The sequence below is a fragment of the Macaca thibetana genome, chromosome X (assembly GCF_024542745.1).
Source record: "Macaca thibetana thibetana isolate TM-01 chromosome X, ASM2454274v1, whole genome shotgun sequence".
Classification (NCBI taxonomy): Eukaryota; Metazoa; Chordata; class Mammalia; order Primates; family Cercopithecidae; genus Macaca; species Macaca thibetana.
In genome coordinates this window covers 137,028,256-137,039,967 of record NC_065598.1, presented here as the reverse complement: position 1 = coordinate 137,039,967, position 11,712 = coordinate 137,028,256, and the positions used below count along the sequence as shown (strand labels likewise).

Below are 11,712 nucleotides of genomic sequence, written 5' to 3'. Positions count from 1 at the left end.
CACAGCAGTAAAGGGGAAGGATTTGGAATGGATTTTAGAAGAAAGGTTGCTGTCTGGACAGAAGAGGGAGAGAGTATAGGCCCTAGGAGGCCCAATCCCACTGTGGGTGGATGCGATTCTCCCTCCCTTCCACCTTGAAGGTCTCAGGGATGGGAGGGGCTTATTTGGAGATGGAAGACTCAGATAGCTAGAGGCAGGCAGCCCAGGCAGTTTCAGGAGTCCAGGCACAGCCCCTAGGAAGGTTGGAATGGAATGCCCATGGATGGTAGTGCCCCTCCCCTGTCCCTGCGCCTGCGGCCAGCTCTAGAGGACATCAAGCTTGCCAGATGTACAACTTTCTGACTTCCATTTTAGGAGTCAGCCAGAGAAAAAGATTTCTCTGAGGAGGGCAGCTTCAGTTAAGCAGAGGGAGGAACCCCAGGGCTGGCCACTTAATGAGAAGAGAACTCTGTGGAAAGACAGTGATTTCCCATCACGAAGCACCCGGCACTCCCCACCTACTATCAGTTTCCGAGTCTGGGGCTCTGCCTGCCATCTGTGCCCCGAGATGCTCTCTCACATCTTCCTACAGGTTCCCAGGGAACAAACCCCTTATAAAGACAGGTGACCTGTCAGGCCCTAGAACACCTTAAGAGAAGAAGAGCTGTAAGTCGGCCTTTGTCAGCCATCATGGGTGCGATTCTCAACTGAGGCCACTCACACTGTCCCTCCCTCCCTCAGGCCTCTGGGATCCCATCCTCCCCATCCCTGCTTAAAGGATGCTACTTCTGAAAAACAGTCAGCACAGCTCTCTTCCCAAGCCTTCCCCACCTCAACTTTGAGCAAGACTTCCAGAACCCAGTTCTGATACAGGTCTTGGTAGATGCACAGGATTCCACAGATGAGGAGGAGGAAGCCTCCTCCATTTCCTCTTCCTCTTGCCACTTTTTATTCCCCTCCTGCTCTTCCTCCTCTTCATCCTCTATTCTGGTTCTGGATGCTCCAGAGGATGAGGACATGCCTGCTGCTGGGTTTCCAATTCTTCCCGAGTGCTCCCAGGATTCCTCTTCATGATGCTCCCCAGAGACCTCTGAGCTCCTGCTCTTTTTCCCCTTTGTGAGGCCCATTGGATGAGGAGTCCAGCAGGCAAAAAGTGGAGGATACACCTACATGGCGTGCCTTGTCAGACAGTGAATCCTTGCTCACATGTGCACTGGATGAAAAGGTGGCTGAGTTGGTGCAGTTGCTTCTCCTCAAATATCAAACAAAAGAGCCTGTCACAAAGGATGAGATGCTGACGACTGTCATCAAGAAGTATAAGGACTGCTTTCCTATGATCTTTGAGAAAGCTCCTAAGTTCATTGAGCTAATGATTGGCATTGCCCTGACTGAGATGGACCCCAACAACCACTCCTATGTCTTTGAAAACACAGTAGAATTCAGCGACCAAGAGAATCTGAGTGATGGCCAGGGAATGTCCAAGAACCACCTCCTAATTCGTATTCTGAGTGTGGTCTTCATAAAGGGCAGCTGTGCCTCTGAGGACGTCATTTGGGAAGCACTGAATTCGATAGGGTGTATGCTGGGAGGGAGGCCTTCATTTATAGGAAGCCCAGGGAGCTCCTCACTGTAGATTGGGTGCAGAGAAAGTACCTGGAGCACCGGGAGGTGCCTAAGAACTCTCCTCCACATTATGAATTATTGTGAGGTCTAAGAGCCAATTCAAAATCAGAAAGAGGAAAGTCCTAGAGTTTTTAGGCAAGCTCGACAGTACCATTGCTAATTCCTTTCCATCCTGGTACATGGATGCTTTGAAAGATGTGGAAGGCAGAGCCCAGGCTGTAATTGACACCACAGATGATGCTACTTCCATGGCCAGTGCAAGCCCCAGTATCATGTCCACCAACTTCTGTCCTGAGTCAAGTCTGAGGCTGATTCCCCCTCTGTGTTTGAAGAGGCAGGGGAGGGCGAGAGTAGAGCTGGAGGGACTACAGTGTTCGTTGTATTCCTGTTTCTTATGAGTGACCTAAAATTTAACATTTTGTGTGTGGGGGCGGGGGCAGTATTTTTCAAATGCTTCCCCTTCTGGTTGGCTGAATTCACGTCAGAATCTTAATTCATGAAAATCGTCACACACGTACTGCTGTTTATCTGGTTTAAGAGTAAGGATTTGATATTTTGTAAGGAAAAAAATGAAAACCTTGTGTCTTATGATCTGGAACAGTAGAATGTGGTGTTGGGATTGGATTGGAATTTTCTTTGAAATGTGAAAGAACTCGGTATTTAAATCATGGAACAAAATAAAAGATTGTTAATTTTTGACATTCCTCATTCTCCTTATTCTGTTGTTCTTGAAAATTGAAGCTATATATCTGGATTTGTTTGGCTTATTCAAGAAATATCCAAATTTAATCTTAATAAAAGCATCAATGACTCCTTTACTTGCTGAACAATATTTCAGCATTTGTTTATGGAAGGCACTGTTAGTAGCGGGGATACTATCAAAACAAGATTTATTCCCACCCATAACACGGTAAAGTCTAGGTTCAGAAGCCATATCAGGAAGGGGAAGATTTTCTCTATGATCTAAAGAATGAGTTTCAACAGTGGGGACATGAGACTTTAGATGGGGCCTTCAAGTGAAAAGGGTCTGAGCTAAGGCAGTTTTGGGCTTCAGGAAACTGCAGGTGCTTCTGTGGGAGCTGATTGTTATGAAGCCGGGTGGTGGCAGGGCCCAGACTCTCAGAAGGTGAGAGAAAAGCCTGGAATGGAAAACTACTTGAGCAGATGGCTCTGGGTGGAGGATGAAGCAGAGAGGAGTCTCCACATGGGGAAGTCATGGAAGGTGTCCTGTGGCTCTGTCACTGGGGAGCGTGAACACAGTGCAAGGACTAGGTGATTGATATCCCTCATCTGCAAGGGTTTCCTGAGAAATGTGGTGAGAACTCCTTGATGTGGTGCTCAGAAGCCTCCAGGCTGGCACTCATTTGCCAGGCCTGGGAGACCAGAGCCCATTCCATTGACAGGACTTTTAGTTAGGCTATTTTGAATGTAATGTGGACGAGTCTAAGTAAGATCTACATTTTTAGTGAAGCATAAATAAAACAATTCATTTGGATGGGTGAGCAATGGGGAAGGTGAAAAGGAGTTTGTCCTTGACTCAAAATATGATCTGTCAGTTGCATTCCAGCTGCAGACATCTGGCCTTACCCAAATTATACGATATATCCTTTCAGAAACACAATGTGCTGAGTTGTATTTGTGAAGCTGAATTGTTGGTTGAGTTCTTCTTCCATGATTTATTCAGCTACATATTTTCCCAGATTTTTGCATAACAAAAAGGAGAGGTGAAGTTTTCAAAAAAGGCAGTGGTAGCCTTTGGGCTTATAATCATATTTGATAACAATTGCCAATTATTAAGTTCCAGTGTATTTCAGACCCTGTGCCACATGCTTTACTCACATTCCATATATTCCTGCAATTCTACAAGACAGAACTTATCCAACCCATTTTACACATGGAGAACCCGAGGCTCATAGTGCTTGATAACTTCCCCAAGATCACTTGGCTAGAATGCGACAGGGCTGGTACTTGAACCCTGGTGTGAATTCATCTAGGCCCACACTGTTCCCACTGCCCCCAGCCTGAGGGAGGCCTTCTGCCTGTTATGTCATTTCTCTTCACACTTCTCAATATCTCTGAGGTGACCTGAAGATGACCCTGTGGCTAAGACATTAGGTTAAGCCTAAAGAAGGAAGGTGACACTGACAATGAAATACAATTCAGGACCTGTTGTGGCCTTTCTTTACTTAAAGTCCTCCTGTTGTGAGGCCTGGGTGTCTTGAGAGCTGACTCTGTCCAAGTGTCAGCAGTTGTGTTCAGTCCCAGCTCTTTCCCACATTCTAGGACCCTCGTTTTGACCTTCTCTGCGCGCTCCCTTGTCTAATTCTGGAACCTGGTCCGCTGATCAGTTTGTCACTAAGGGTTCTTCTTGTGAAGGCTGTGGCCTGCTCCCAGGGCTGTGGCCTGGAGTCAACTGCCCGTCCCCTGCCATAGACCATTCCTACTCTCTGCAGACGTTCCCGGATGGTTCTATCCCTCACCCTGGATGGCAACAGCTCTTTCATATAAATGTGCATTTTGGACAGTGATGTTTCAATACCCATAATGGGAATCTTCAACACACTCTCAAAGAATTCCTAAATAAGCTGGTGAGTAGAATCTTATTTGCCACACAATATACTGGTTTTAGGGATGGAATCATCCTGAAATTTGATATTACGAGTAGGATTTTAAAGAGATGTATTATTTGAAAGAGGCCACTGAACACATACACAGAGGAATGAATTTTCATAGGTGATCCAAAACCAAAGCTTCCCATAAACTTTGTAGACGAGAAAAGGCTACAGAAATCACTTTGTAAATGAACAACTACAAGAGGCTTAATTTCTAAAAAACAAAACTACCACAACATTCTGAAGTCCACCCCTGATGTGAACAAGGGTTCCTTGGCGGACATGCTAGCTCTGGTGTAAAAAGAAAGCAGTAGTGCACTATCCTTCCCCTGTCTCTTGTCTGTGTAGCTGCACCACAGGGAGTTCCTGGTTTGCAGTGTGTCACAGGCACCTGTGCAACTGTAGGAACGCTCAGTCACTGGAAGGTAGCAGAGGTTCACAGGGTAAGATATTTAGCAAACATCAAAAGAATGAGAAAATTCTCAGCCTGAAGAGATTTTATAGGTTGTTAAAACGACAGTGCAGGCCGTGCACGCCTGTAATCCCAGCATTTTGGGAGGCCGAGTCGGGTGCATCACCTGAGGTCAGGGGTTTGAGACCAGCCTGGCCAGTACGGTGAAACCCCGTCTCTACTAAAAATAACAAAAAAATTAGCCAGGACTGGTGGCGGCCACCTGTAATCCCAGCTAGTCGGGAGGCTGAGATAGGAGTATCACTTGAACCTGGGAGGCCGAGGTTGCAGTGAACCAAGATGGTGCCACTGCATTCCAGCCTGGGTGACAAGAGTGAGACTCTGTCCACCCCCCTCTCCAAAAAAAAATTTTAAAATGACAGTGCAGAAAATTGCCATTGAGGAAAAAAGGTGGAGCCCTCCCTGCCAAGAGTTAATAATTGTGTTAAAACTAGATGTAATACTGTATTTGAAATCGCAGTTTCCTAATAGGATCTGAAAATAGTTGGGAGAGTTGATGGCAATGTTTGCCTTCCCAGAAACTCTTCGAAGAAATGAATATTGTCATAGATGTTCATAGGTGCTTATTATTGAGCAATGTAATGGTTTATGGGAAAGACTACAAGTGCCCACTTCTATCATGTCTGCCTCTCTTTCCTGGGTGGCGTATTTGTATTTACGGAGAAGCCAGTGAGACAATCCCGTGCTTTCTTTTCATTCACTTCAGCATACTATAGGTTGTGATGTGGAGCTCAAAGCTGGAAGCAGCCTCGATTCCTGGATCATGCGAGAGCCGAGACCCATCATGTATTTGTTTATTATCCCATAACAAAATACCACAGGCTGGGCGGCTTAAACAACAGAAATTTATTGTCTCACGTTTCCGGAGGCTGAAAATCCAAGATCAAGATGTTGGCTGATTTGATGTATCCTGTGGCTTTGTTCTGTGGCTTGTAAATGGCTCTGCCTTCTGACTGAATTCTCACGTGGTTAGTGCTTGGTATGTGTGTCTGTGTCCTAATTTCCACTTCTTATAAAGACATTAGTTATATTGAATAAGGTCCTACACATATGACCGTATTGAACCTTAATAGCCTCTTCAAAGGTTCTATGTCAAAATATCCAAGGTTCAAGACCTTGGATACAGGAATTTGGGGCAGGGGCACAATTCAGTCCATAACACCCAACCAACTCAAATCAGAATTGATGTGCATCAAAGCAACCTTGTTGTGTAAAGCCATTCAAATTTCAGGGATATTTTTTCTGTTCCATCAGCTTGCTGTTACTTTATGTGACAACGGCACTGCTCCTTTTCCTGTTCTTAGGCTTATTTCATTATTTTACTTAAAAGAAAATAGTGCTTTGTCAGGTTTGTCAAAAACAAGAAATAGGGAAAGGATTCCCTATTTAATAAATGGTGCTGGGATAATTGGCTAGCCATAAGTAGAAAGCTGAAACTGGATCCTTTCCTTGCTCCTTATACAAAAATTAACTCAAGATGGATTAGAGACTTAAATGTTAGACCTAATATCATAAAAACCCTAAAAGAAAACCTAGGTAATACCATTCAGGACATAGGCATGGGCTAGGACTTCATGTCTAAAACACCAAAAGCAATGACAACAAAAGCCAGAATTGACAAATGGGATCTAATTAAACTAAAGAGCTTCTGCACAGCAAAAGAAACTACCGTCAGAGTGAACACACAACCTACAGAATGGGAGAAAATTTTTGCAATCTACTCATCTGACAAAGGGCTAATATCCAGAACTTACAAAGAACTCAAACAAATTTAAAAGAAAAAAACAAACATCCCCATCAAAAAAGTGGGCAAAGGATATGAACAGACACTTCTCAAAAGAAGACATTCATACAGCCAACAGACACATGAAAAAATACTCATCATCACTTGCCATCAGAGAAATGCAAATCAAAACCACAATGAGATACCATCTCACACCAGTTAGAATGGCGATCATTAAAAAATCGGGAAACAACAGGTGCTGGAGAGGATGTGGAGAAACAGGAACACTTTTACACTGTTGGTGGGACTGTAAACTAGTTCAACCATTTTGGAAAACAGTGAGGCGATTCCTCAAGGATCTAGAACTAGAAATACCATTTGACCCAGCCATCCCATTACTGTGGATATACCCAAAGGATTATAAGTCATGCTGCTATAAAGTCACATGCACACTTATGTTTATTGCGGCACTATTCACAATAGCAAAGACTTGGAATCAACCCAAATGTCCATCAGTGACAGACTGGATGAAGAAAATGTGGCACATATACACCATGGAATACTATGCAGCCATAAAAAAGGATGAGTTCGTGCCCTTTGTAGGGACATGGATGCAGCTGGAAACCAACATTCTCAGCAAACTATCGCAAGAACAGAAAACCAAACACCGCATGTTCTCACTCATAGGTGGGAATCGAACAGTGAGATCACTTGCACACAGGACGGGGAACATCACACAGCGGGGCCTATTGTGGGGAGGGGGGAGGAGGGAGGGATAGCATTAGGAGATATACCTAATGTAAATGACGAGTTAATGGGTGCAGCACACCAACATGGCACATGTATACATATGTAACAAACCTGCAAGTTGTGCACATGTATACATATGTAACAAACCTGCACGTTGTGCACATGTACCCTAGAACTTAAAGCATAATAATAAATAAAAAAGAAAAAAAAAAGAAAATAGTGCATGTGTTCTTGTAAAAAATCTAAAAATACATATCAATCACAATTTTCCCCTTTACAAAGTTTCTCTAAAATTCAGCCTCCTACTCAGAAGTTACTACAATTAACGATGTGGTTTGTAAAAATTAATAGCTGATTTCAGGCTTTTATACACATAGATGTGCATATATATATATATAAACACTATACGTCTATACATGGGAAATGATACACATATAGATCTGCCACTTGCCTTTACCACTATTCTAAATTTATCTGCCTCCTCCCCAAAATCCTATGTTAACCTCAAAATGTGGCATTATTTGGAAACAGGATCATTTTAGGGGCAATCAATTTAACGAAAGGTTATTAATAAAGGTCTTAATCTGATATCACTGAAGTGCTTATTAAAGGGGAAATTTGGACACAGAGATACGTAGAGAGACAAGATAATGTGAACAGACACAGGGTGAAGACATCCATCTATCTACAAGGCATGGAAAGAGGCCTGGAAAACACCCTTCCTTCATAGTCCCAAAAGGAACCAACCCTGCAAACACCTTGCTCTTGGACTGCCAGAATCCAAAACGGCGAGACAGGAAGTCTCTGTTTCTATCACCCAGCTTGTGGTAGTGTGCTATGGCGTCCTAACAAACCAAAATACTTGTTTATCACAATGGATGCAGAAGCTTTCCATGAAAACACATATAGATTTCTGTTACTTTTGTAGTAACTCCCTAGAATTCTAATTGATTTCTGTGAAATAACAAATTGAACGAATCTTCTCCTGATGAACATATATTCATTTTTCCTTTGTGGCTGTAATTAATAGAACTACAATCAACAACTTTGAACATAAATTCTTGGGCAAATCCATGTCATTTCTTCTATGAAAGTCATATGAATGTGGAAACTGAGTCAAAATAAACAGCGCATGAATATTTTCTATTTTTTTATCATGTTGCTGACTTATTTCCCAAAATGTTTCAGCAATTAATTTTCTCCAAAATAAATGTATATGAATACCTTATATTTTCACACACATACTTTAGCAATCTTTTGAATTTTGGTCAAACTTATGAGTGTGATCTTTATGTGACCTCGGGTTTGGTCACCTAACTATTTTAGATGCAACACCAAAAGTACCAACCATCTATGAAAAAAGAGATAAGTTGAATTTCATTAAAATTGCCAAATTCTATTCTGCCAAACATATTGCGAAGAGAATGAAAAACAAGCCAGAGATAGGGATAGAAGATTTGTGAAACCAGTATCTGACAGAAGACATACATTAAAATATACACTAAAGTCTTAAGATCCAACTGTAAGAAAACAAAAAGTCTGATTTCAAATGGGCAAAAAAAAAAAAAAAAAAAAAATCTGAACAGGCACCTCACCACAGAATATATATGAACGGCAAGTAAACATATGAGAAGATTTTTAACAGTATATGTCATTAAGAAATTGCAAATTAAGGCCGAGTGCTTTGGCTCACGCCTGTAATCCCAGCACTTTGGGAGTCTGAGGCAGGCAAATCACGAGGTCAGGAGATCGAGACCATCCTGGCTAACACGATAAAACCCTGTCTCTACTAAAAATAGAAAAAATCAGCCAGGTGTGGTGGTACATGCCTGTGGTCCCAGTTACTTGGGAGGCTGATGCAGGAGAATCGCTTGAACCCAGGAGGTGGAGGTTGCAGTGAACTGATGTTGGACCACTGCAGTCCAGCCTGGGCAACAGAGTGAGACACTGCCTCAAAAAAAAAAAAAAAAAAAAAAAAAAAAGAAAGAAATTGTAAATTAGAACAACCAGGGGATAGTACTAGATACTCACGAGAATGGCTGAAATCCACTGGACTGAAACAACAAATTCTGACATGTATGTGGAGCATCAGAACTTTCCGTCATTGTTAGTGGAGTGGTATAGACATAGAGGAATCCTGAAAGCATCTTGCTAAGTGAAAAAAGAAAATATAAAAATGGTGCATAATTGATGATTCCAACCATATTCTGGAACAGGTAACTGTGGATACAATGAAAAGTTCTGTAGTTTCTGGGGCCTCAGAGTGGGTAGAAGTTGGAGGGAGATAGATGAATAGGTGAAGCACACAGGAGATTTGGGATGAGGAAACAATTCTGTATGTTACTGTAAGGGTGAATACTTATCATTATACATTAACCAAAACCGACAGCATGTGCAACACTAAAACTGAGTCTTGATGTAAACTGTGGACTTTAATTAATGATGTAGCAATACAGGTCAATCTTTCTGAGCAAATGTGAAAAATTATTATAAAATGTAAATAATAGGAGTTGCTGTGTCTGTGTGTGCAATTGCAGCAAATGTGCAACATTATTACAAAATGTATATAATGGGAGTTGCTTTGTGTGTAGGGGGGCTCACATAGGGGGTGGGGGAGTGGAGGTATGCTGGAACTCTGTATTTCTTATTAAGTTTGCTCTCTGAATTTTCTGATCAGCAATACCCTAAAAACATCTATTAGTTTTAAAAAGACGCCAATGATTTGAACAGACACCTCACAAAAGAGAATATACCAATTGCTAAGAGGCATGTGAAAAGATGATCAAATTCATTTGCCATTAGGGAAAAGGAAAGGAAAACCAGAAAGTATTCCACTGCACACTTATTAGAATGACTCAAATCCAAAAATCTTAAAATACCAAACGTAATAGAGGATATGGACCGACAGGGATTCTCATTCCTTGCTGGTTAAAATGAAAAATCATACACCCACTCTTTTAGAAGTGAATATTGCATGAACCTATTCATATGACATTCTGGAAAAGTTACAACTCTAGGAACTATTAATAAAAAGAGAGCATAGTTTCTACCGGCTTGGAAGAAGTGTAGAGATTGACTTTACAGGGGAATTGTAGGCTGATGGAACTGGTCAGTATGATACTTGGGTGGTACCTACAGGACTCTATGCATTTGTTACAATGCATATAACTTTACATAATAGTTAAATCTGATGTGTGTAATCTTAGATAATTAACCATGGTTCAGAATTTTTAAAAAATTATGGGCTGCTGAAAAGACAATGGATTTTACAGGGATAAAGAAAAAAAAAATAAAGGAAGCAACCATAAGGCAAGTGTTGCCATAGTCTAGGGGAGAGATGATGTTAGTTTCACCCAAAGCCCTAGTAACGGAGATTGACTTAAGTAGATGGATTTGGAATGAACTTTAGTAGTTGAGGGAACAGAAGATGCTGTTGCATTGGATGGGGGTTAAGATAAAGAAATGGAGGCATCCAGCACACACACACACACACACACACACACACACACACACACACACACACACACACACAAAAACCTTGCTACCTTTCCTATTAACAAAAATGAAATTGAGCCATGATTTGGTTCTTATGGTTTATTGTTAGAATTCATGTGTGTTTTATAACCTCTCTGATACACAGGTAAATGTTACTTCTTCCTCAAACGATGGGAATGCCCTCCACTCCCCCAACCCCGTGATCAACAAATCTACATTCATGGCAACTATGGTAAACCTTCACTGGCAGAGGCAGCATGTTCCCTGAAGGCTGAAACTAAAGTGAGGAAAAGGAACTGAAGGTGAGTCATTTGGGGCATGTTTGGAGAAGGGTTGTGTTCACTCCTTTAAAAAGCTCCCTGACACTGTCCCACTGATTCAAATCCCAAGATCATCAGTCCCTCTCTCTTCTGGACAGAAGAATTCCTCCCAATACCAGGAGGTAAAAGGATGGGCTGCCATTTTCTTTTCACCTTCCATAAGAAGTGCTCCCTTCTTGGGAACTCAGAAGAAAAGCTCCATGAGGATAATTCCCAAGGACATGGGGGCCAGAGCTGCAATTTACCCACCAGTTCCCTCCCAGGCTGGGAGAAGAGCTTCTTTGTCTGTGGGTTTCCACCTTGAGCGCTGAGGTTTGATCCACCAATCCTGGCTATGAGCAGAGGCCCACTGCCCCTGGGACACTGAGCCAGAGCTGAAGAGGGAAGTCAGCTCATGAACGGCTGAGTTGATGCTGGTCATAGTGGGTGGAGAGAACCCCAACTCTCACTGAATTCTCTGGTAAAGCCACACGTCAACCTCGTTTGGAATCTCAGGGCTCCTGAATCCTTCTGAGGGTCCTGTCAGGAGTAAGAGCAGCTGGAATTCCTTTCATGTGGACCTCCAATCCATATGGAGAGGGTCTTAGGCCACTACTCCAATCACATTTGGGCAAGCTGGCACTGGCTCTAAGGCGATAAACTGTTTGTGGACCTTGTCAGGTTTCTGTCATCAACACAACATCCCCTGTTCATGACTTTCTGGAATAGAACTGCTTGTGTTATATTTCTTGGATCCCC

The 11,712-nt window shown here is 42.4% G+C and overlaps 1 pseudogene; it reads left to right on the top strand.

Annotated features, from left to right (window-relative positions):
• Nucleotides 1–258: 258 nt before the first annotated feature.
• On the top strand, nucleotides 259–1,762 carry LOC126945916 (melanoma-associated antigen C2-like; annotated as a pseudogene).
• The last annotated feature ends 9,950 nt before the right edge of the window (nucleotides 1,763–11,712 follow it).